Source organism: Antedon mediterranea, chromosome 10 (genome assembly GCF_964355755.1).
Source record: "Antedon mediterranea chromosome 10, ecAntMedi1.1, whole genome shotgun sequence".
Taxonomy (NCBI): Eukaryota; Metazoa; Echinodermata; class Crinoidea; order Comatulida; family Antedonidae; genus Antedon; species Antedon mediterranea.
In genome coordinates, this window is record NC_092679.1 from 15,183,948 (window position 1) to 15,203,990 (window position 20,043).

At 34.0% G+C, this 20,043-nt stretch overlaps 1 long non-coding RNA gene and 28 other non-coding genes across 29 annotated transcripts in view; all 29 read left to right on the plus strand.

Moving 5' to 3' along the window:
* The window catches only part of LOC140060314 (uncharacterized), a 77,846-nt gene that overhangs the window by 33,477 nt on the left and 24,326 nt on the right, over window positions 1-20,043 (plus strand). The window contains exon 2 of the long non-coding RNA XR_011847313.1: window positions 7,297-7,377. This is a non-coding gene — a long non-coding RNA (uncharacterized lncRNA). The remainder of the gene's footprint in view (window positions 1-7,296; window positions 7,378-20,043) is intronic.
* Window positions 198-279, plus strand: Trnas-aga (transfer RNA serine (anticodon AGA)). Its single transcript has one exon. It is a non-coding gene; the product is annotated as a tRNA-Ser (tRNA).
* Window positions 378-459, plus strand: Trnas-aga (transfer RNA serine (anticodon AGA)). Its single transcript has one exon. It is a non-coding gene; the product is annotated as a tRNA-Ser (tRNA).
* Trnas-aga (transfer RNA serine (anticodon AGA)) lies at window positions 553-634 on the plus strand. Its single transcript has one exon. It is a non-coding gene; the product is annotated as a tRNA-Ser (tRNA).
* On the plus strand, window positions 736-817 carry Trnas-aga (transfer RNA serine (anticodon AGA)). Its single transcript has one exon. It is a non-coding gene; the product is annotated as a tRNA-Ser (tRNA).
* On the plus strand, window positions 919-1,000 carry Trnas-aga (transfer RNA serine (anticodon AGA)). Its single transcript has one exon. It is a non-coding gene; the product is annotated as a tRNA-Ser (tRNA).
* On the plus strand, window positions 1,102-1,183 carry Trnas-aga (transfer RNA serine (anticodon AGA)). Its single transcript has one exon. It is a non-coding gene; the product is annotated as a tRNA-Ser (tRNA).
* On the plus strand, window positions 1,280-1,361 carry Trnas-aga (transfer RNA serine (anticodon AGA)). Its single transcript has one exon. It is a non-coding gene; the product is annotated as a tRNA-Ser (tRNA).
* On the plus strand, window positions 1,464-1,545 carry Trnas-aga (transfer RNA serine (anticodon AGA)). Its single transcript has one exon. It is a non-coding gene; the product is annotated as a tRNA-Ser (tRNA).
* Window positions 1,640-1,721, plus strand: Trnas-aga (transfer RNA serine (anticodon AGA)). The gene has a single exon. It is a non-coding gene; the product is annotated as a tRNA-Ser (tRNA).
* Window positions 1,822-1,903, plus strand: Trnaf-aaa (transfer RNA phenylalanine (anticodon AAA)). Its single transcript has one exon. It is a non-coding gene; the product is annotated as a tRNA-Phe (tRNA).
* Trnas-aga (transfer RNA serine (anticodon AGA)) lies at window positions 2,000-2,081 on the plus strand. The gene has a single exon. It is a non-coding gene; the product is annotated as a tRNA-Ser (tRNA).
* On the plus strand, window positions 2,179-2,260 carry Trnas-aga (transfer RNA serine (anticodon AGA)). The gene has a single exon. It is a non-coding gene; the product is annotated as a tRNA-Ser (tRNA).
* Window positions 2,359-2,440, plus strand: Trnas-aga (transfer RNA serine (anticodon AGA)). Its single transcript has one exon. It is a non-coding gene; the product is annotated as a tRNA-Ser (tRNA).
* On the plus strand, window positions 2,534-2,615 carry Trnas-aga (transfer RNA serine (anticodon AGA)). Its single transcript has one exon. It is a non-coding gene; the product is annotated as a tRNA-Ser (tRNA).
* Trnas-aga (transfer RNA serine (anticodon AGA)) lies at window positions 2,717-2,798 on the plus strand. The gene has a single exon. It is a non-coding gene; the product is annotated as a tRNA-Ser (tRNA).
* On the plus strand, window positions 2,902-2,983 carry Trnas-aga (transfer RNA serine (anticodon AGA)). The gene has a single exon. It is a non-coding gene; the product is annotated as a tRNA-Ser (tRNA).
* On the plus strand, window positions 3,085-3,166 carry Trnas-aga (transfer RNA serine (anticodon AGA)). The gene has a single exon. It is a non-coding gene; the product is annotated as a tRNA-Ser (tRNA).
* Trnas-aga (transfer RNA serine (anticodon AGA)) lies at window positions 3,265-3,346 on the plus strand. Its single transcript has one exon. It is a non-coding gene; the product is annotated as a tRNA-Ser (tRNA).
* On the plus strand, window positions 3,447-3,528 carry Trnaf-aaa (transfer RNA phenylalanine (anticodon AAA)). Its single transcript has one exon. It is a non-coding gene; the product is annotated as a tRNA-Phe (tRNA).
* Trnas-aga (transfer RNA serine (anticodon AGA)) lies at window positions 3,625-3,706 on the plus strand. The gene has a single exon. It is a non-coding gene; the product is annotated as a tRNA-Ser (tRNA).
* Trnas-aga (transfer RNA serine (anticodon AGA)) lies at window positions 3,804-3,885 on the plus strand. Its single transcript has one exon. It is a non-coding gene; the product is annotated as a tRNA-Ser (tRNA).
* Trnas-aga (transfer RNA serine (anticodon AGA)) lies at window positions 3,984-4,065 on the plus strand. Its single transcript has one exon. It is a non-coding gene; the product is annotated as a tRNA-Ser (tRNA).
* On the plus strand, window positions 4,159-4,240 carry Trnas-aga (transfer RNA serine (anticodon AGA)). Its single transcript has one exon. It is a non-coding gene; the product is annotated as a tRNA-Ser (tRNA).
* Trnas-aga (transfer RNA serine (anticodon AGA)) lies at window positions 4,342-4,423 on the plus strand. The gene has a single exon. It is a non-coding gene; the product is annotated as a tRNA-Ser (tRNA).
* On the plus strand, window positions 4,525-4,606 carry Trnas-aga (transfer RNA serine (anticodon AGA)). Its single transcript has one exon. It is a non-coding gene; the product is annotated as a tRNA-Ser (tRNA).
* Trnas-aga (transfer RNA serine (anticodon AGA)) lies at window positions 4,708-4,789 on the plus strand. Its single transcript has one exon. It is a non-coding gene; the product is annotated as a tRNA-Ser (tRNA).
* On the plus strand, window positions 4,891-4,972 carry Trnas-aga (transfer RNA serine (anticodon AGA)). The gene has a single exon. It is a non-coding gene; the product is annotated as a tRNA-Ser (tRNA).
* Window positions 5,069-5,150, plus strand: Trnas-aga (transfer RNA serine (anticodon AGA)). Its single transcript has one exon. It is a non-coding gene; the product is annotated as a tRNA-Ser (tRNA).

A 20,043-nucleotide genomic window follows, 5' to 3' on the forward strand; every position in this document is an offset into this window, starting at 1 on the left:
AGGTGTAAATTTAGAACTAAACGTGTGGGGTTGCTATAAATTGAACTACAAGTAATGTAGAAAATTAACACTGAAACAATACAATATAGTCTCCCCATAACTTTTTAGAAATTCATAATGTATAGTTTAATATATTTTTCCAGCAAACTTATTATAATATTTTATAAGCTGTTTTGTTATATATTATAACTCGAAATGTAGTCGTGGCCGAGCGGTTAAGGCGATATACTAGAAATCTATTGGGCTCTACCCGCGCAGGTTCGAATCCTGCCGACTACGAACTACTTTTTAGAAATTCATAATGTATAGTTTAATATATTTTACCAGCAAACTTAATATAATTTGATAAGCTGTTTTGTTATTTTAGGACTCGAAATGTAGTCGTGGCCGAGCGGTTAAGGCGATAGACTAGAAATCTATTGGGGTCTCCCCGCGCAGGTTCGAATCCTGCCGACTACGTATTTTTAGATATTCATAATGTTTAGTTTAATATTTTTTCTAGCAAACTTATTATAATTTGATAAGCTGTTTTGTTATTACATAACTCGGAATGTAGTCGTGGCCGAGTGGTTAAGGCGATAGACTAGAAATCTATTGGGGTCTCCCCGCGCAGGTTCGAATCCTGCCGACTACGTATTTTTAGACATTCATAATGTATAGTTTAATATAATTATTTTTCCAGCAAACTTATTATAATTTGATAAGCTTTGTTTTTTTTATATTATAACTCGAAATGTAGTCGTGGCCGAGCGGTTAAGGCGATAGACTAGAAATCTATTGGGGTCTCCCCCCGCAGGTTCGAATCCTGCCGACTACGTATTTTTAGACATTCATAATGTATAGTTTAATATAATTATTTTTCCAGCAAACTTATTATAATTTGATAAGCTGTGTTTTTTTTATATTTTAACTCGAAATGTAGTCGTGGCCGAGCGGTTAAGGCGATAGACTAGAAATCTATTGGGGTCTCCCCCCGCAGGTTCGAGTCCTGCCGACTACGTATTTTTAGACATTCATAATGTATAGTTTAATATAATTATTTTTCCAGCAAACTTATTATAATTTGATAAGCTGTGTTTTTTTTAAATTATAACTCGAAATGTAGTCGTGGCCGAGCGGTTAAGGCGATAGACTAGAAATCTATTGGGGTCTCCCCGCGCAGGTTCGAATCCTGCCGACTACGTAATTTTAGAAATTCATAATGTATAGTTTAATATATTTTTCCAGCAAACTTATTATAATTTGATAAGCTGTTTTATTATATACTATGACTCGAGATGTAGTCGTGGCCGAGCGGTTAAGGCGATAGACTAGAAATCTATTGGGGTCTCCCCGCGCAGGTTCGAATCCTGCCGACTACGTATTTTTAGACATTCATAATGTATAGTTTAATATAATCATTTTTCCAGCAAACTTATCATAATTTGATAAGCTGTGTTTTTTTTTATATTATAACTCGAAATGTAGTCGTGGCCGAGCGGTTAAGGCGATAGACTAGAAATCTATTGGGGTCTCCCCGCGCAGGTTCGAATCCTGCCGACTACGTAATTTTAGAAATTCATTATGTATAGTTTAATATTTTTTTCCAGCAAACTTATTATAATTTGATAAGCTGTTTTGTTATTACATAACTCGAAATGTAGTCGTGGCCGAGCGGTTAAGGCGATAGACTAGAAATCTATTGGGGTCTCCCCGCGCAGGTTCGAATCCTGCCGACTACGTACTTTTTAGAAATTCATAATGTAGGATAGTTTAATATATTTTGCCAGCAAACTTATTATAATTTGATAAGCTGTTTTGTTATATATTATAAATCGACATGTAGTCGCGGCCGAGCGGTTAAGGCGATAGGCTAAAAATCTATTGGGGTCTCCCCGCGCAGGTTCAAATCCTGCCGACTACGTAATTTTAGAAATTCATAATGTATAGTTTAATATATTTTTCCAGCAAAGTTATTATAATTTGATAAGCTGTTTTGTTATATACTATAACTCGAATTGTAGTCGTGGCCGAGCGGTTAAGGCGATAGACTAGAAATCTATTGGGGTCTCCCCGCGCAGGTTCGAATCCTGCCGACTACGTATTTTTAGAAATTCATAATAATATAGTTTAATATATTTTTCCAGCAAACTTATTATAATTTGACAAGCTGTTTTGTTATATATTATAACTCGAAATGTAGTCGTGGCCGAGCGGTTAAGGCGATATACTAGAAATCTATTGGGCTCTACCCGCGCAGGTTCGAATCCTGCCGACTACGAACTACTTTTTAGAAATTCATAATGTATAGTTTAATATATTTTACCAGCAAACTTAATATAATTTGATAAGCTGTTTTGTTATTTTAGGACTCGAAATGTAGTCGTGGCCGAGCGGTTAAGGCGATAGACTAGAAATCTATTGGGGTCTCCCCGCGCAGGTTCGAATCCTGCCGACTACGTATTTTTAGATATTCATAATGTTTAGTTTAATATTTTTTCTAGCAAACTTATTATAATTTAATAAGCTGTTTTGTTATTACATAAGTCGGAATGTAGTCGTGGCCGAGCGGTTAAGGCGATAGACTAGAAATCTATTGGGGTCTCCCCGCGCAGGTTCGAATCCTGCTGACTACGTATTTTTAGACATTCATAATGTATAGTTTAATATAATTATTTTTCCAGCAAACTTATTATAATTTGATAAGCTTTGTTTTTTTTATATTATAACTCGAAATGTAGTCGTGGCCGAGCGGTTAAGGCGATAGACTAGAAATCTATTGGGGTCTCCCCCCGCAGGTTCGAATCCTGCCGACTACGTATTTTTAGACATTCATAATGTATAGTTTAATATAATTATTTTTCCAGCAAACTTATTATAATTTGATAAGCTGTGTTTTTTTTTTATATTTTAACTCGAAATGTAGTCGTGGCCGAGCGGTTAAGGCGATAGACTAGAAATCTATTGGGGTCTCCCCGCGCAGGTTCGAGTCCTGCCGACTATGTATTTTTAGACATTCATAATGTATAGTTTAATATAATTATTTTTCCAGCAAACTTATTATAATTTGATAAGCTGTGTTTTTTTTAAATTATAACTCGAAATGTAGTCGTGGCCGAGCGGTTAAGGCGATAGACTAGAAATCTATTGGGGTCTCCCCGCGCAGGTTCGAATCCTGCCGACTACGTACTTTTTAGAAATTCATAATGTAGGATAGTTTAATATATTTTGCCAGCAAACTTATTATAATTTGATAAGCTGTTTTGTTATTACATAACTCGAAATGTAGTCGTGGCCGAGCGGTTAAGGCGATAGACTAGAAATCTATTGGGGTCTCCCCGCGCAGGTTCGAATCCTGCCGACTACGTACTTTTTAGAAATTCATAATGTAGGATAGTTTAATATATTTTGCCAGCAAACTTATTATAATTTGATAAGCTGTTTTGTTATATATTATAAATCGACATGTAGTCGCGGCCGAGCGGTTAAGGCGATAGGCTAAAAATCTATTGGGGTCTCCCCGCGCAGGTTCAAATCCTGCCGACTACGTAATTTTAGAAATTCATAATGTATAGTTTAATATATTTTTCCAGCAAAGTTATTATAATTTGATAAGCTGTTTTGTTATATACTATAACTCGAATTGTAGTCGTGGCCGAGCGGTTAAGGCGATAGACTAGAAATCTATTGGGGTCTCCCCGCGCAGGTTCGAATCCTGCCGACTACGTATTTTTAGAAATTCATAATAATATAGTTTAATATATTTTTCCAGCAAACTTATTATAATTTGACAAGCTGTTTTGTTATATATTATAACTCGAAATGTAGTCGTGGCCGAGCGGTTAAGGCGATATACTAGAAATCTATTGGGCTCTACCCGCGCAGGTTCGAATCCTGCCGACTACGAACTACTTTTTAGAAATTCATAATGTATAGTTTAATATATTTTACCAGCAAACTTAATATAATTTGATAAGCTGTTTTGTTATTTTAGGACTCGAAATGTAGTCGTGGCCGAGCGGTTAAGGCGATAGACTAGAAATCTATTGGGGTCTCCCCGCGCAGGTTCGAATCCTGCCGACTACGTATTTTTAGATATTCATAATGTTTAGTTTAATATTTTTTCTAGCAAACTTATTATAATTTAATAAGCTGTTTTGTTATTACATAAGTCGGAATGTAGTCGTGGCCGAGCGGTTAAGGCGATAGACTAGAAATCTATTGGGGTCTCCCCGCGCAGGTTCGAATCCTGCTGACTACGTATTTTTAGACATTCATAATGTATAGTTTAATATAATTATTTTTCCAGCAAACTTATTATAATTTGATAAGCTGTGTTTTTTTTATATTATAACTCGAAATGTAGTCGTGGCCGAGCGGTTAAGGCGATAGACTAGAAATCTATTGGGGTCTCCCCGCGCAGGTTCGAATCCTGCCGACTACGTATTTTTAGACATTCATAATGTATAGTTTAATATAATTATTTTTCCAGCAAACTTATTATAATTTGATAAGCTGTGTTTTTTTTATAGTATAACTCGGAATGTAGTCGTGGCCGAGCGGTTAAGGCGATAGACTAGAAATCTGTTGGGGTCTCCCCGCGCAGGTTCGAGTCCTGCCGACTACGTATTTTTAGACATTCATAATGTATAGTTTAATATAATTATTTTTCCAGCAAACTTATTATAGTTTGATAAGCTGTGTTTTTTTTATATTATAACTCGAAATGTAGTCGTGGCCGAGCGGTTAAGGCGATAGACTAGAAATCTATTGGGGTCTCCCCGCGCAGGTTCGAATCCTGCCGACTACGTATTTTTAGATATTCATAATGTATAGTTTAATATAATTATATTTCCAGCAAACTTATTATAATTTGATAAGATGTGTTTTTTTTAAATTATAACTCGAAATGTAGTCGTGGCCGAGCGGTTAAGGCGATAGACTAGAAATCTATTGGGGTCTCCCCGCGCAGGTTCGAATCCTGCCGACTACGTATTTTTAGATATTCATAATGTTTAGTTTAATATATTTTTCCACCAAACTTATTATAATTTAATAAGCTGTTTTGTTATATATTATACCTCCGAATGTAGTCGTGGCCGAGCGGTTAAGGCAATAGACTAGAAATCTATTGGGGTCTCCCCGCGCAGGTTCGAATCCTGCCGACTATGAACGTTTTTCAGCTTCTAAATTAATTAACATATCGTGTAAGACTACAGTTATAAAAATTATATCTCTATTCTAGTATAGAATACAGTATTAAGTCAAGAATGTGCAGTTTTAATATTTAAATCTGTTATCATTGTCACAAGTAGTACATTAGTTTGATTGATTGTATTGATTGAAATATATATTTATACTGGGTAACCTCTTCAGTCAAAGACTGGTCTCCCAGAGGGCCCAGTTGGTGATCAGTGGCTGTGATGTACTAATACACCGGGGTAACCCCCTACTCGTCTCGAAAGATGTACTAGGTTCTTTAAAGTGCACACGAGCTAGATGTGTACACTGGACCTACGGTTTATAGTCCTTATCCGAGAAGACTCGTTCTACCACCAGAACCATGGAGTGAGTGAGCCTCGAACCCATGCCGATGTTATGGCTACGTAATTACGGTTCCACTGTCTTAACCGCTCGGCCACTCACTCACTCATTTTTGCTTTTCTTTGTAGGTTATATTTCCTATCATAGGCATGTCATATTGTTGTATATGTATACTTACTTTCTGTACAATGATGATAAAGTATTATATACTCAATACTAAGTTATGAGCACTGTAGGTAGATCATAAAAGGTTTGTTACCTAATCTTGAAGGGGGCTATAATAAAATAGTTCAAAATCAAAATGTCGCCCTCTCTTTAATCTGATGACTGAAAATTAATAATAGTTGGAAGATTCGATAACTTGCTATAGCCTGAAAATAACGTAATAGTTAAAAATAAAATTTGAACAATCTATGATAATTTTATGATAGAAATGTGTAAAACGTATGTGTACAGTGACGATGAAAATGAATATAGGCCTATAATCAGTAATTGTTTTATCTTCGTCTGAAAAACGGTACAATGCTTGGTTCCAACTTAGAGATGTATATATTGGGATGAGAACGATAAGCTGCGGCGTACAAACGGCAATTTTTATCACCTTTCCAACGCGCGCGTATTAAAGTTGTTTCTGTTTATACAACCGTGGTTATTAAAGTTAATTCTGTGTATAGCGGCAGTGCAGTGGCGATTACTAATTCAATATTGGTTTTACTTTTACCTTTATACAAAAGCTCATGTATAAATTATAGTAAACAATTATACTTAGCACTTTTAACTTTGGCCTAGTAGGCTACAACATTGCTTCCATTTAACCAATGTCATTGACCAACACTGATACATTTTATTGTTTCAAAACAAACATAATTATTGAAATAAAGCGAAGTAACTTGCAGATAACCGAAGCGCAAACAAACGTCTGATGTGGCGTTGCGTATGCTAATTAGGACAGCGGTATGCTAATGAGCTGGGTGGCGGTATTTATTCTGTGTAATGTGTGGCATGATGTGTTTGAACAGCTAGTTTAGTGGACAAGCTGAATAAAGCTATCACGGTAAATTACATGTTGTGTTAGTATGTCCGTGTTTACCCATTAAGTTGAACTGATTTATTGTATAGGCGTTCCATAGTTTATGGCGAACGTATGATATGTAGAATACACAATTTATATTTATAAAGACTGCAGTGATCTCCCCGTGCTGCGTTTTATAGGCCTTTATTTATAAGGCCTAAGCATAGTTTATTATGTTGTTACTAAATAAGAATCAGCTCGATTTTGTGGGGAGGGCCCAAAAATAAAAAAAAAAGCTGAACGTATGTCATATCTTTCGCATTGACAATTTCGAAATCCGTGATATGACGCCTTCTTCTTCACCCATTGTTTGTAAAACAATTGATCACTCACTGATATAATAGCAGTAATAAGTTACACACTATGTATAGAATCATTTTGGGGTTTGAGTTGTTTGGTTTCTCGCCTACCTTATCATTATGAATGTTCATGCTACAATCAGTTTGTTGTCTAATAACATAACACTGTATTAAGGAATTTGCCTACAGTATATACATGATTAGGCCTAAGTAAGATTTCACTTTTTAGGTGATCATTTAGAATAAAATGATCACCTATTGTTATTGTATGAAATCTTTATTATTATTATTTTTTTTTCTTTTTATTGTTTCTGTACACTATTTTGTGTAACAATTATCTCAAAAAGTTTAATGTCAATGATTACCAAAATTTCATTTTAAACAAATTTTTTTTTTATTCAGAAAATGAAATAATGGTGTCATCTTTTCCCAATAAAGCCATGTAGTAAGCAACAATTGACATGACCAGGCGTGGCACACAACGTAAGTAAATGATTTTTTAAAACTTTCCGAAGGTAGTTGTTCACAAAATAGATTGCGTTTTATCTGCAACAAATTATCTGCACGGTTTCGTTATCTAAAGCTCTGTCTACAATGCAAACTAGTTTGACGAAAAAGGTGTGATGTACCTAATTATGGTATATGACGTCATCGTTTCCATATAATTATGATATTTTTTGTCACGTAGAGTTTGACAGTGTAAACAGAGATTTAAGGGTGACAAAATATGCTCCACCACTTTTTATTGAATTATATAAAACATTTTTATATACTACTGTACTGTCAACAATGCTCTAAAGCTCAAACTTTATGTGACAAAAATGTGATGGGCCCATATATGGACATGATGATGTCATATCATTACCTTATTTGGGCATATCACTACCATATAATTTACGGACATCATACTTTTTTTTTTCAAACTAGTCTGATAGTGTAGACAGAGCTTAACGTAAAAACAATATGCACATATGAGATAACTATCAACCGATGGAGCGGAAACGTCTTTCATTGAAAAATATTAAGATGAAACTTTATGAGTATTTCTATTTTCTTGTGTTATGAAATATTCATCAAATATAGAACAACACATATTCGTTACACGTTATAAATTATATTTCATTTAATTATTATCGTTTACTTTATCATTTTGTTTGTGATTCGTGATTCAAGGAAAAAATTGCGGTGTTATCTATATTTCTATGTTTTTGTATGACAACGTGATGACGACATAAGTTTGAATATTGTTAATAATTGTGCCTACAAAGATTGTTATCAAAATAGTCCGTTGGGATTCAACTCATGTAAGTTGAAGGTGGTGTACACGGCACCCCGTTAATGATTCAGAGTTCGAGGAGAGTGAACATATAATATGCCATTCAATCTTCGTAGTAGTACAAGAAGACTGGTACAATGCAACGGCAATAAGTTTGATTCGTTCCTCCTTTATTTACAACAACAATGGCCTGTTTCAAAATACATAACAACCCGATATGCCAGTACCAGCAATGGTTGATAAATATACCGTTATGCATTACGTCATTCTATTATTAATCACGCATGACGAGTAACTAGCGCCATCACAGAAACATCACATAATAATTTGTGAAATGAGTCACATGAGAATTTTCTCAAACAGGCTTCTCAAATAACTGCTGAATATTATTTTATTAAGCCTGATTAACTACAAAACTTAATTAAGAAGAGAAAATTTCGAATTCATGGCATTGAATTTAAATCAGGGAAGAGTGAAATTAAACCAGGGAAGAGTGAAATTATCACTCTTCCCTGGTTTGATTCATTTTTTTGTTCATAGTAAATGCAGAATTTAATATATTGCAATTTCATTTCAATATGAACTTATTATTTGATATTGTAAGGTTCAGCAATGTATTTTACTGGTTTATATTCTGTGTCACGTGTTTTCATTATGTGAACGTTGGTTATTATGTCACTACGTTGACCACTGAGAAGCCTACTTATTATACAGTAGTACAGTTATAGGACGGATAGCCTACGGTACTACATTATCAATATTGAGGTTTTCTCTGTGTGGACATTACAATCTACTCGATTGCCTAAAGCTCTTTTAGAGGGTCTTTTCAATAGGAATAATCAATTTTCAAGTACCCGATCAAGTGTTAGATTTTCATTGACGGAGTACCATAGTTTAGTTAACAATTCACAAGTACAGACTATATCTATCTATATACTCCAGGATAACATGTACAGCACGTATTAATTCATTTAAGCCTGGTTTCCATAAAATCGCTACACCGTTTCCATTGAAATCGCTACACGCGCAAATGTCGCCGACGCGCATTGGGGAGGTCTCCCCGATTCATCGCAGACAAATCGGCAAAGTTCAACCATGTTCAACTTTGCCGATTTTGTCGGCGATTAGTCGTATACGCGTGTACCAAAGAATATTTAGCGCTCGCGTACTAGATCCCCGATAAATTCTAGCGTTTCCATAGAATCGCTACGCTCTGTCGGCGACAGCAGTCGGCGACACGGTGTAGCGATTTTATGGAAACCAGGCTTTATGTGTTGGTGGTTACCGGTGATAGGCTGCACTTACGCATTGTATATTCTGTTAAAAATAAAAACACTACAACGTCCAGATTGAACAGCGAAGTAGGTCCCGCACAGTGATACATTGAAACTGGAATACAGAATTTCATAGGGACTTTTAAATTAAAAGGAAGTTAGAAATAAGTTGCTTCTGTCATGCCCTTTAAATGTGAACATTGTCTTATTTTGGTTGTCACCAAGTCTGGCAATTTGTTGTATTTCTGAAAACATCTTTAGTATAGATACCTATCAGGGTTTTTAGCAATCATATGCATGAGTTTGACTCTTTATTTTTTCGTCTTCATTTTGCTTTTCGTTTCGTCAATTTGAGTCCAGCTAAAAATAAATACTGCATACATCCTTCTTCCTGGCTAGAGTTAGGCCTTTACATAATATGCCTAATAGTTGTTTGAAAGGTGTGTGTGTGGTACTGCTGGTTGCGGGGCAGAATGGCCTAGAAACCTGTATGATTTTTAAACAAAATAAGAAAACAATATTAGGCCTAAAGAAAAATGTGTCATACATTGTTAACACAGTAGTTCTTATTATCCTGTAATGTGTGTACTAATCAATAGGCCCTATGTACCATACAAACTAAAATTAGAAAAATTTAAACCATAAAACAACCGATTATCCTATTCTTTTCTGCTGTAATTATAGGGAATTAGGCCTAATTAAAATAAAGTGATAGAATATATTTTTTTAGAAGTTTTTTTTAAATTTTTACTTATTGAAAAGAACGAAAATATGATCTATCTATTGTAATGTGACAATTGGTGAAGTGGAAACAAGTTATTTTTTGTTGAATGCTCTCCACAATTACACTACTTGACTTTGTAGTCAATATAATGAACTTGTTTAATTCACTATCTTCTAATTCCAAAACCCTACAACACTTTGCAGTCGAACTGCTTGATTGCGAAAACTAATAATATTGGCGCGAATTGCCTGCCGGAAAATGTCGCTGCAGTATCTCGATCAGTCAACATTTGCATCATACGCTTGTTAAACATAAAGTTAAATTCGTTTTTTTTTTATTTCCGTTTCTTTGCTTCCAAGTAATATTATTTACAAGCTTTGAAACAAAGCCCCTCAAGAAATCTACAACTAAATCGATATGTTAAGAATATTAATGAAAGTGATGTTAAAAACACAATAACAAATAAGCAAGTCATGTCAAGGGTTGTAGTAGGAACGAACAGTTGAAGGAAGAGACACAACAAACAAGAATTTTAAAAAACACTAATATCTGTTTAAAGAAAGATAATTATTGAATAAAATACAATGCACTAAAATGAATAATAAATAACATTTATACTAGATGAAACAATGAATATAAGAATATTATGATTAAAGGGCCTTTCACACCTGCTCCGGCACGGTTCCGGTCCGGCGACGGCAAATCCAATCGAACATCAATGTTTCGTTTTTACGCGGCTACGCGCATATCGATTGGTGCTTGGCCGCGTGGAGCGTCATGAAAACGAAACATTGGCGTTCGATTCGCCGGACCGGAACCGTGCCGGAACAGGTGTGAAAGGCCCTTAAGTGTTGTATTGAATAATGGAAATAAAGGTGAGTGAATCTCAAAAAAGACAAATGAAATAGAATTAAAAATAGATGTAACTGATAAACGTTTTTGGTCAGGTGAATTTAGAAGAAACATTCTTTTTCATACATTAATTGTATCCGGACCTACCTACAAATTTTGCTTTCTTACTTGTAGGCCTAAAAAGAAATACACACCATAAAGCCGATTTTGGTTGGATTTAGACTGCGTTACTGTATACAACATCAATAGTAATTCATTTTAATAGTTTTATTCGTTTCAGAAATATTATAAACTATAAATTGATAGAGTGACCAAGCGGCCAAGACACTGTCAAACCTCGGCAATTTTCCGAGAATAGAGAAAATGTGTTCTACCACCAGAACGGTGGTAGAACACATTTTCTCTCTTCTCGGAAAAGGAATTACTGGAGGTCCAGTGTACACATGGCTCGTGAACTGAACCCAGCGTTTTTTGTCGGAAAGAGAGGGGGTTACCCCGGTGCTCTGGTCCACTGTCAACCCATGTCATTAATTGTAATCGGACCTACTGTATCTACAAACTTTGCTTTCTTACATGTATACACTTGTATCTGAAAACAAATTTCTAATTCGTGTTCACTCGTAGCCAAATTCGTGAATGTGGGAAAGCAACTTGTACCTCACAGTCAATTCAATTAATAAGAAATAAAAAATAAAATAAGAATCAAAAATTATTTAAACGTAAACAAAATAAGAAATACATTTTTACACTAGTAATTCGTGTACATTTTTTTTTTATTATAGACTATAATTATTCAATATGTATTTATATTTGATAGCTGTAATTAGGATATACACAGTAAGCCTCCGCACTTGTTGATTCAAAGGCCTGCGGCAAACATTACGTTTTAAATGCCTAAATTAGAAGCTGAAGGATAACGTATTGCGACTTATCATCATCTTGGATGTAATTACACTGGATATAGTGGTGTGTTTACACACAATACATCGAATTTGATTGCCTCTAATTTAAACGTCTGCACGCACTACAATAATCATTCATAAACTATTCAATAGCTAATGAAATTACCATTACTAATACTTTTGCTAGAAATGATTTAATTTACTTGTCCCAAAAAAGAGAGGAAGAAACCAAAACAAAACATTAAAGAATACAGGAATAAGAAATTCAATTACATTTTATTTACTATATAAAATGGCTTGTGCTATGTTTTGTACACGCTAAAGACACTACAACAGTACACTGGTAAAATAGACACGACTCAGTCAGGTGTGGATTCCAAGAGAACAAGGCATTTATTAGCAACAGCCTATTATACTATTCTACCCATAATATCAATGCGCGTAGACCAATCACACATGTCTTAATATACACGACAGCTTGGTATTTACCTTTTTGTTATAGATAACGATATAAAACACCAACAAAAAAAGGAACATTAGTGGTAAAACAATTACATTTTCAATATTATAAAATTGATAAAATATTGACAGACAGTATTATGCCGAATTATTTAGCGATTAAAGGAGTCGGAAACTTCATTTTTATTCTTTCCAAAATTGTTTAGGTATACCAGTACATACCCTTCGGTTTTACACACAATTACAATGTTGACATATTCATGCATTTGTTTTATTTTACAATGCATCACACTTGATAAGATGCGAGCCCTGGAAAAGACCAAATAAGCTCAAGATAGCTTTAAGCCTGGTTTCACCAGAACAAAATAACTACTAATAATAATTGTATCAAATAAAAATAAACAAATAGGGCCTACATAAATTTAAGTAAATAAGATCAGACAAATAGTAGTAATAATATAAAAATATATAAAAAGAAATTACACAATTACGCTACAGGACAATACATTTGAATGGAAAAATGAAATCACCTATATAGGTGCTCAATCAATAGTTAGTTGTTTTATTTAATAACTTATTAATGCTTTATTTATTTAATTATTTGATTTCTATCTCATCATTAAAAAAAAATCTTTGAAATTATTCTATCAGTACCAATTAAATTATCACATTCCTTCTCGGTACTTTATCTATAACTTGTACAGTATCAGGAAAATTCTGTGATACAGTGTCACATATATATAAAATGTGACGGATACCTATAGGCCTAACCGAACGTTACCAAAATACAGGCATCGCATGCTAGCCTATACATAGCCTATGTGACAAATAATTTGCCTATGAGACTCATGGGTATAATGTGGATTGCTTTCGTATTGTACTTAAATGTCACATTTTCAATAATCATCATTAAAGTAACTTTCGAGTGGTTGTTGAATCTGAAATTCATATTGTTCGTTCGGTTGAAAACTTTAACCACATGTTTACATATTAATAAATAGCATGATAAAGAAGACACAGAATAGTAATATAATTTTAACTGCGCATGCGTGTCAAAAACAAGTCAATATTGGCTATCGAACAACATTAGTTATCGCAGGTTAGTTGACCAAACTCTTCACACCAAAACAAATAGGTTATTCAGAGTAGATGTAACCCCTTCACACAAATCCAAATAGAGCTTTCAGCTTCAGTGTACTTCGTGCATGGTTTCGTTGTCCCACTGCTTACCAGCTTGTCTAGAATGAATAATCAAAAGTCAACATAAGCCATGTCACACAAAAAAAACCAAGCAGGTCTCAATCAAGTCCGTGGTTACAGTATATTTGGTTTCAATGTACTTTTGTTTGATCAGGAGTGTTGAAACACCGGTGGAAAATGACAGAATGCCAGCATTATCGCCTGACTAGTAAATTAGAAATATGAGTAGGCCTATGTGGTTTTAATCTGTATTAATATTTGTATTAATTATACCAAACCCTGGGGTATCCTTCTAAATCTGGTTGGTTGATATCGTACGACGTGCCGTTCAGTATTAGTTGCATGATAAACGTTCTATTTAATGGTTCTATCCAATGGCTCTATTGCACATTCAGCTTTTTGACAACATTTTGATTCACTGGTGGGGGTGTTTGATTGAGCGGATAATTTAAATTTGGCAAACAAAGTAGTTTGATAACCAAATTGTGATAAAACACGACATAATCATTCTTATCCTATTCAATATGGGCGTTGATGTTGGATGGGAAGAACAAATTCACATAAAAACTGATTATGTCATTATTTGATTTTTTCAGTTCCTGTAGAAGTTTAGAATTGATAAACCTTTTAAAAATTACACAATTTAATAGTCACCTTTGTTTGAACTGAGCAAGAGTATGACATGATTAAGCGAAAATAAAAAACCACCACATTGCGTTTAAATATTGACATTTGCGTACAGATATGTTATATTTAATGATGGCACGTCTGACTGACATCTTTCGATTTAATACGTGTATACCAACTTCCTGCTTGGTTTCTAAAAGGCTGGTTTCCGCAAGAGCAAATTAAACGGGTTTAAGCCTAGCGCAAGTTCTATTTGTATAATTTATATATTTATTTCCCGACAGTTAATTGTTTATTTATGGTATGTATGTACGAAACACTTACCTAGTCGACTTCGGGCCAGTATCGTTATCTAAAGGTTGGTTCTAATTGGGGCGCAACGCAAGAACGTAGGCTCAACCTAATTTGACCAATCACAAGCGGCAGTTGTGATTGGCTAATTTACGAACCATCAATTAGAATGAACCAGGATAACACAACTTTGATCCTTCCCTTTTGATTGGCTAAGATAAAAAACATATTAAATTAGCATGAAATAAGCTAACACCTGGTCTGTAACATAACATGCGATAGTTGATCCATCGCTTTTGATTGGCTAAGTTACAAAACACATTCAATTGAACCTAGATTAACACACCTGGGCTATGATATAATCTACGCATTACGGCTATTGTAATTTAATGTGATTAATTTTTATCTTTTATCCTGTAAATAATTGATGCATAATAATAAATTGAGCATATTTATATTTACTCAAGCTCCATATTTTCGTATTTGTTCTGATTTTAAGAGCAAGCAGATTATTCAGGATCTTCTAGTTACAACCACACCTCCTCCCCCACACCATTTTTAATATGCTTGTGGCCGTCCACACACAGGAATATTCACATAGGTGTGCTATATAGTGCTGTTGAGTCTCACTGTTATGCATATGCTTGTCCCCAGAAAAACAATTAAACTACTTTATTTTCGTTGTAGTCCTGAAAACAACATTCCAGAGAGTTCGTTGATAATCGATACGTGGTGCTTTACCAACTTCCTAAATATATTGTATTTTCAGTGGTTATTGTTGATAGTTTCTTCTTCCATTCTTTTAGAAAATTCTGTTCTGCACGGTGTAATTAATTATGCACATAATGGAAAACAACAGAATATGTTAGCAGATGTGTTGTACACGATTTATGTAAATTAAGCACGTTATGTTGTAATATTTATCTATCGATAACTTCTCGTATACGAGAGGCTCCGTTCCTGGCTTATTTTAATTATTGCTTAGTAAGTACTTACGGTTTTAACGCGATAGCAGCATTTGAGGAAATCCGAGCCCTCTTCATTCGGCTTCTGATCGATCGGGAAAGTTACTTAAGTGAGATTCGAATCCAAACGCAGGAAATGCTTACAGTTATGCCGTACCACGTTTAGCATGTTTACATAGGAGACAAGGATATGATTGAAAAGATCATGAAAATATCACTTTACCACACTGACATATGGCTCCACATTAGACTCGGAGTTCTAGGGATTCTTGCGATCAATTATGTAATATTGGTCTCCTACACAATAAGAACAACTATTGTGAATGCCTACTAAGATGCTGTGGTGCTGTAGTACCACTCCTTAAGATTTAAGTTTGCCGTTTTTCTCGAATTGTTATTAATTCTTATTCATAAACTATATCTAATTAACTGAATAATCTTGATTATAAACGAAAACAGAAATATTTGAAAAAATACAGTATTGGAGTGGACGGAACTCCTCTCGACCACCGATTTCAAATGTACATAGTAAATTCCCTCCTTACGGGGACATCTATGTGAAACGAACTACGACCTACCTCTACAGTATACCTACACCTCTCTTAAGGGGACACTTGATTGAGTTCCTTTATATTGGTTCTATTGTAGTCACAACAAATAAACCAACAATCTGTTTTTTTTGGGGTTTTTTTGTGTAATTTCTTTATTAGTGAGATTATCTTCCCTGAAAGCTTTCCAGCAATATACACTTTCTTCTCATCCTATGCCCTTGGCACAAAGAAGGATAGATTAGATGAATCTAGTTTCCGTTTCTCCAAACTTTTTTTAGGAAATTCCTTATAACAAATTGGTTCCATGATCCGCTTTCCCTTAACTGATTATAACAGTTGATTTTGATAACAAATGATATGATATTATAATTCACAAGTGCCTTTGGTAAACATTTCGCAATTTAGAGAGAATTTAGAATTGTGTTTTAATGTACAATGTTGTTCATAATATCTCGGAAGGTTTAAAAAAATAAAGGAAAAAATTATTTTTTCAAATTACATATAAAATCTTAGGGGAAGAATCACTCCGGGAACTCCCTTTTATGAAACGCCACTTGATAAAGAAACATTAGTTTTAGTAGTAGGTGCTCCAGTGAAGTCTTTTACAAGTGTTTGTATTATGCTTCAACAGGCGTTTATCGTGTAGCTTAAGGGCACTCCATAAATTAGAGCCAAGTCGATCATAAACCGTATTGGTTTTACAGATCGATGCACAATAATTATTATAACTAAGTAATTAATAATGAAGATTGTCCATTTTACTCTAACCTACATTATGACTATGTTTAATCAAATGCGATTTAAATATAATATTATTTTTAATCAAACGAATGAATTAATACTACAGGTACACATTTTTTCTACTGTCGGTGTTTCTTTTGTCTTGGTATATTGTACTTAATATTTATATAGAAAAGACAAATTTTCCAAATGTTAGGTAATTAGAAGAATTACTGTGATATAGGCCTACTGTTTTTATTTTAACAATGTTCTGATATTGTGTTATAAAATCAAATCAATTGTAAAAAATTCCATTATCCAATTGTTCGCTCATTGTCCATAGAAAATTGGTAATTATGACTTCCTTCGTACCATACAAAATTATTGTTTTTTTGTTTGTTTGTCTTTCTCTATGTTTGTTTTCTTTTATGGTATCGAAATAAGTCAAATATAATGTACATTTTGAATTCGCTGCTTTTGTTTCGATTGTAATCTTTAGCTTATTTTGGAATAAATTGAATTGTAAAAAATCTTAATGAATATTAGCAATACAACATTGCTTTTGATAAATACTGTGATTTCATAGAGCTGTGCCGTCGAAGTACGTTTATTACTATTTACTGCTATAGATCTCTCTATAATCTCGAATTAACGACTATTAGAAATCTTGTTGAACAATACATATCTTAAAATCTTCAACACGATCTCATTTAAATCAAATTTATAACTTATGATTAATATAGAATAAAGAAGAGCGATTAAGTATTCTCCTTCTAAAAAGGTTAAGACAGAAAACATTAATATGTTGCCGATCGTGTTTTGAATAAACGAATCATAGAAATTAACGATGAATTTTACAATGTGTATTGCTAGATAATTCTTAGTCAATTAAAACAAGCTTCTTTCGAAGAAATTAACAAATGTTTTAAAAATCGGTTTTGAATTTCGTTTAAAAAAAACTTTTTAAAATAATATATTACGGTACCTCCTATCACAGTAATTGTATATTGTCCTTGTCAAACATAAACCATTACATTATTCTTTTGGTGAGCATATGTAAGAACTTTATCTCTAGGTCATGGCCTTTTCTTCATAATTTCTTTTCTACTACTTCTTTTTTTTTCTACCTCTACCCTTTCTCATCACCCTATTTGTTGTCTTTCTTCTCATTTTTCTATTTCATTTCTGCTTCTTTTTCTCTTTAATCTGCAAACCTTTCTCCGTCTACTTCTTTCTCCTTGTTTTTTTCTCTTGAAGCTGTAGATGTTTCTTCTTCCCTTTCCTCTCATCCCTCTCACTTCCATAGAACTCCTTTCATTGTCTTTCCTCGCATTTTTCCTCTTTTGCATACTAATTCTACGCTATTTGTCATTCCCACCCCCCCCCCTTTTTTTTTTTACATTCCATCTCCTTTTTATTCTCCAGTACGTATTAGTAGTTGGAGCTCTATTATTTTCTCAATTGTCTTTATCCTCTTTGAAAATTATGGCAATTCAACCGTTGTTCTTTTTTCTGTTTATCTTAATTAACTTAATCAAATAGTTGGTCCAGACCATTTTAAAAATCATATTTCTGTTCTTTTTCTCTTTTGTAATATTTTAACTTATTAAATGTAGACAATGTATACAAAACATCATTAACATTTTTTTAATTACCATCATCACAATCATTGGAAAAAAAGTGTAGGCCCTTGATCTCTTCTAACCAAATTAGTGATAGATGTCCAACTTGTATTTATAGACCTATTAAGTCAATCAATTCAAAACCAACCCTCTCTTTTCCCGAATGTGCCAACGCCTTCTTGGAACAGCGTTTAATCGATATCCGTCTGAACAGTTACTATAGACTATAAAAAGTCTGCTACCTTTTTTCGTTATGATATAATGATAGTTTGACAATTCCACTTATAAAAGTCACTCGAATTGCGTTTACTTTCACGCAAACGCGTCAACCCCAGTGCTTTTTAATATCGTTTCCGTTTCATATCAATTTAAATGAGTCACTTTTGTACTTCTGGCGCTAGTCGTAGGCTCTGCTTGATGCAGTAGGTGCAGACAACAGAAATCTATCAATTTTCAACACTGATCGTTCGATTGACTGTGTGAATCATTATCACTAGGCCTACTGATAATTTCCGTTGATACCAATCACGAAAAAGATTGACACGTGTCAACATTATTGATGATTTGTGTGACCCGGATTATAAAAAAGAGACATTATGATTGCATACTTCGATCTGTCAACAAAATGTCGTGGTCTATGATGGAGTGAGATTAAATTTTAGTTTTAGAGTTGTTCTGCTAGACCTGATGACATTTTTAGAATGTACGATAGATAGAAAGAAAGAATTAAATGGAATGAAATTATAAATATTATACAAATAATTAATGTTTATGGGTTAATATTGAGGTGAATATTTTAACATTCTCAACCTTCAACGAATACAAAATATTAACCATTTGTTTTTTTTTTAAACACAAATTAGGCTATATTTTATTAAATTAATCTGGAACTTCCATCTTTAATCAATGTCAAAGGTTAGGTGAAAGGCTAGGCCATTGAAAAGAGAACCGTTAGGATATTTACCGCGGAGTAGAACAGGGCATACACTACCGATTGGTTTTTGAACGCAAAGCCTCACATTGCACAGCATTCTAAAAAAAACCCCAAACCATTAACGAGCAATAAAACTAAATGACGTCATGTTATGGAATGAGGAGTCGCTTATCTTGAACGATAATCCAATATTTCGATAACTCCTTTATTAAATACATTACTTAATGTGATTCATATCTTTCTTAAACTGATTTTCTGTAGACCTAAACAGTAATTAATTTTATCAATGATATAAATAATAGCGATCATCCGTGTATAAGAGTCCACATCAACAATTGCTCTTATGTCGCGTGCGGGGGTGAAGTGTTTGCAGATCGAAAGATCACTAGGCCTAGGTAAACTAACCAATGTACAGGCTAGATATAGCTAGTAAAAGGCCTTGGTAAACTAACCAATGTACAGGCGATATATAGCTAGGAGGCCTAGGTAAACTAACCAATGTACAGGCGAGATTTAGCTAATAAAAGGCCTAGGTAAACTAACCAATGTAAAGGCGAGATTTAGCTAATAAAAGGCCTAGGTAAACTAACCAATGTAAAGGCACGATATAGCTAACCTGGTAAACTACAACCAAAATACACGAGAGACATGAAAACACAACAAACACAAAACATTCAAATTTATTGTTCATTGCTAAAAAAAAATGATGAAGGTAATACTGGAGTTAACATAAAGAATATAAAATAATAGAG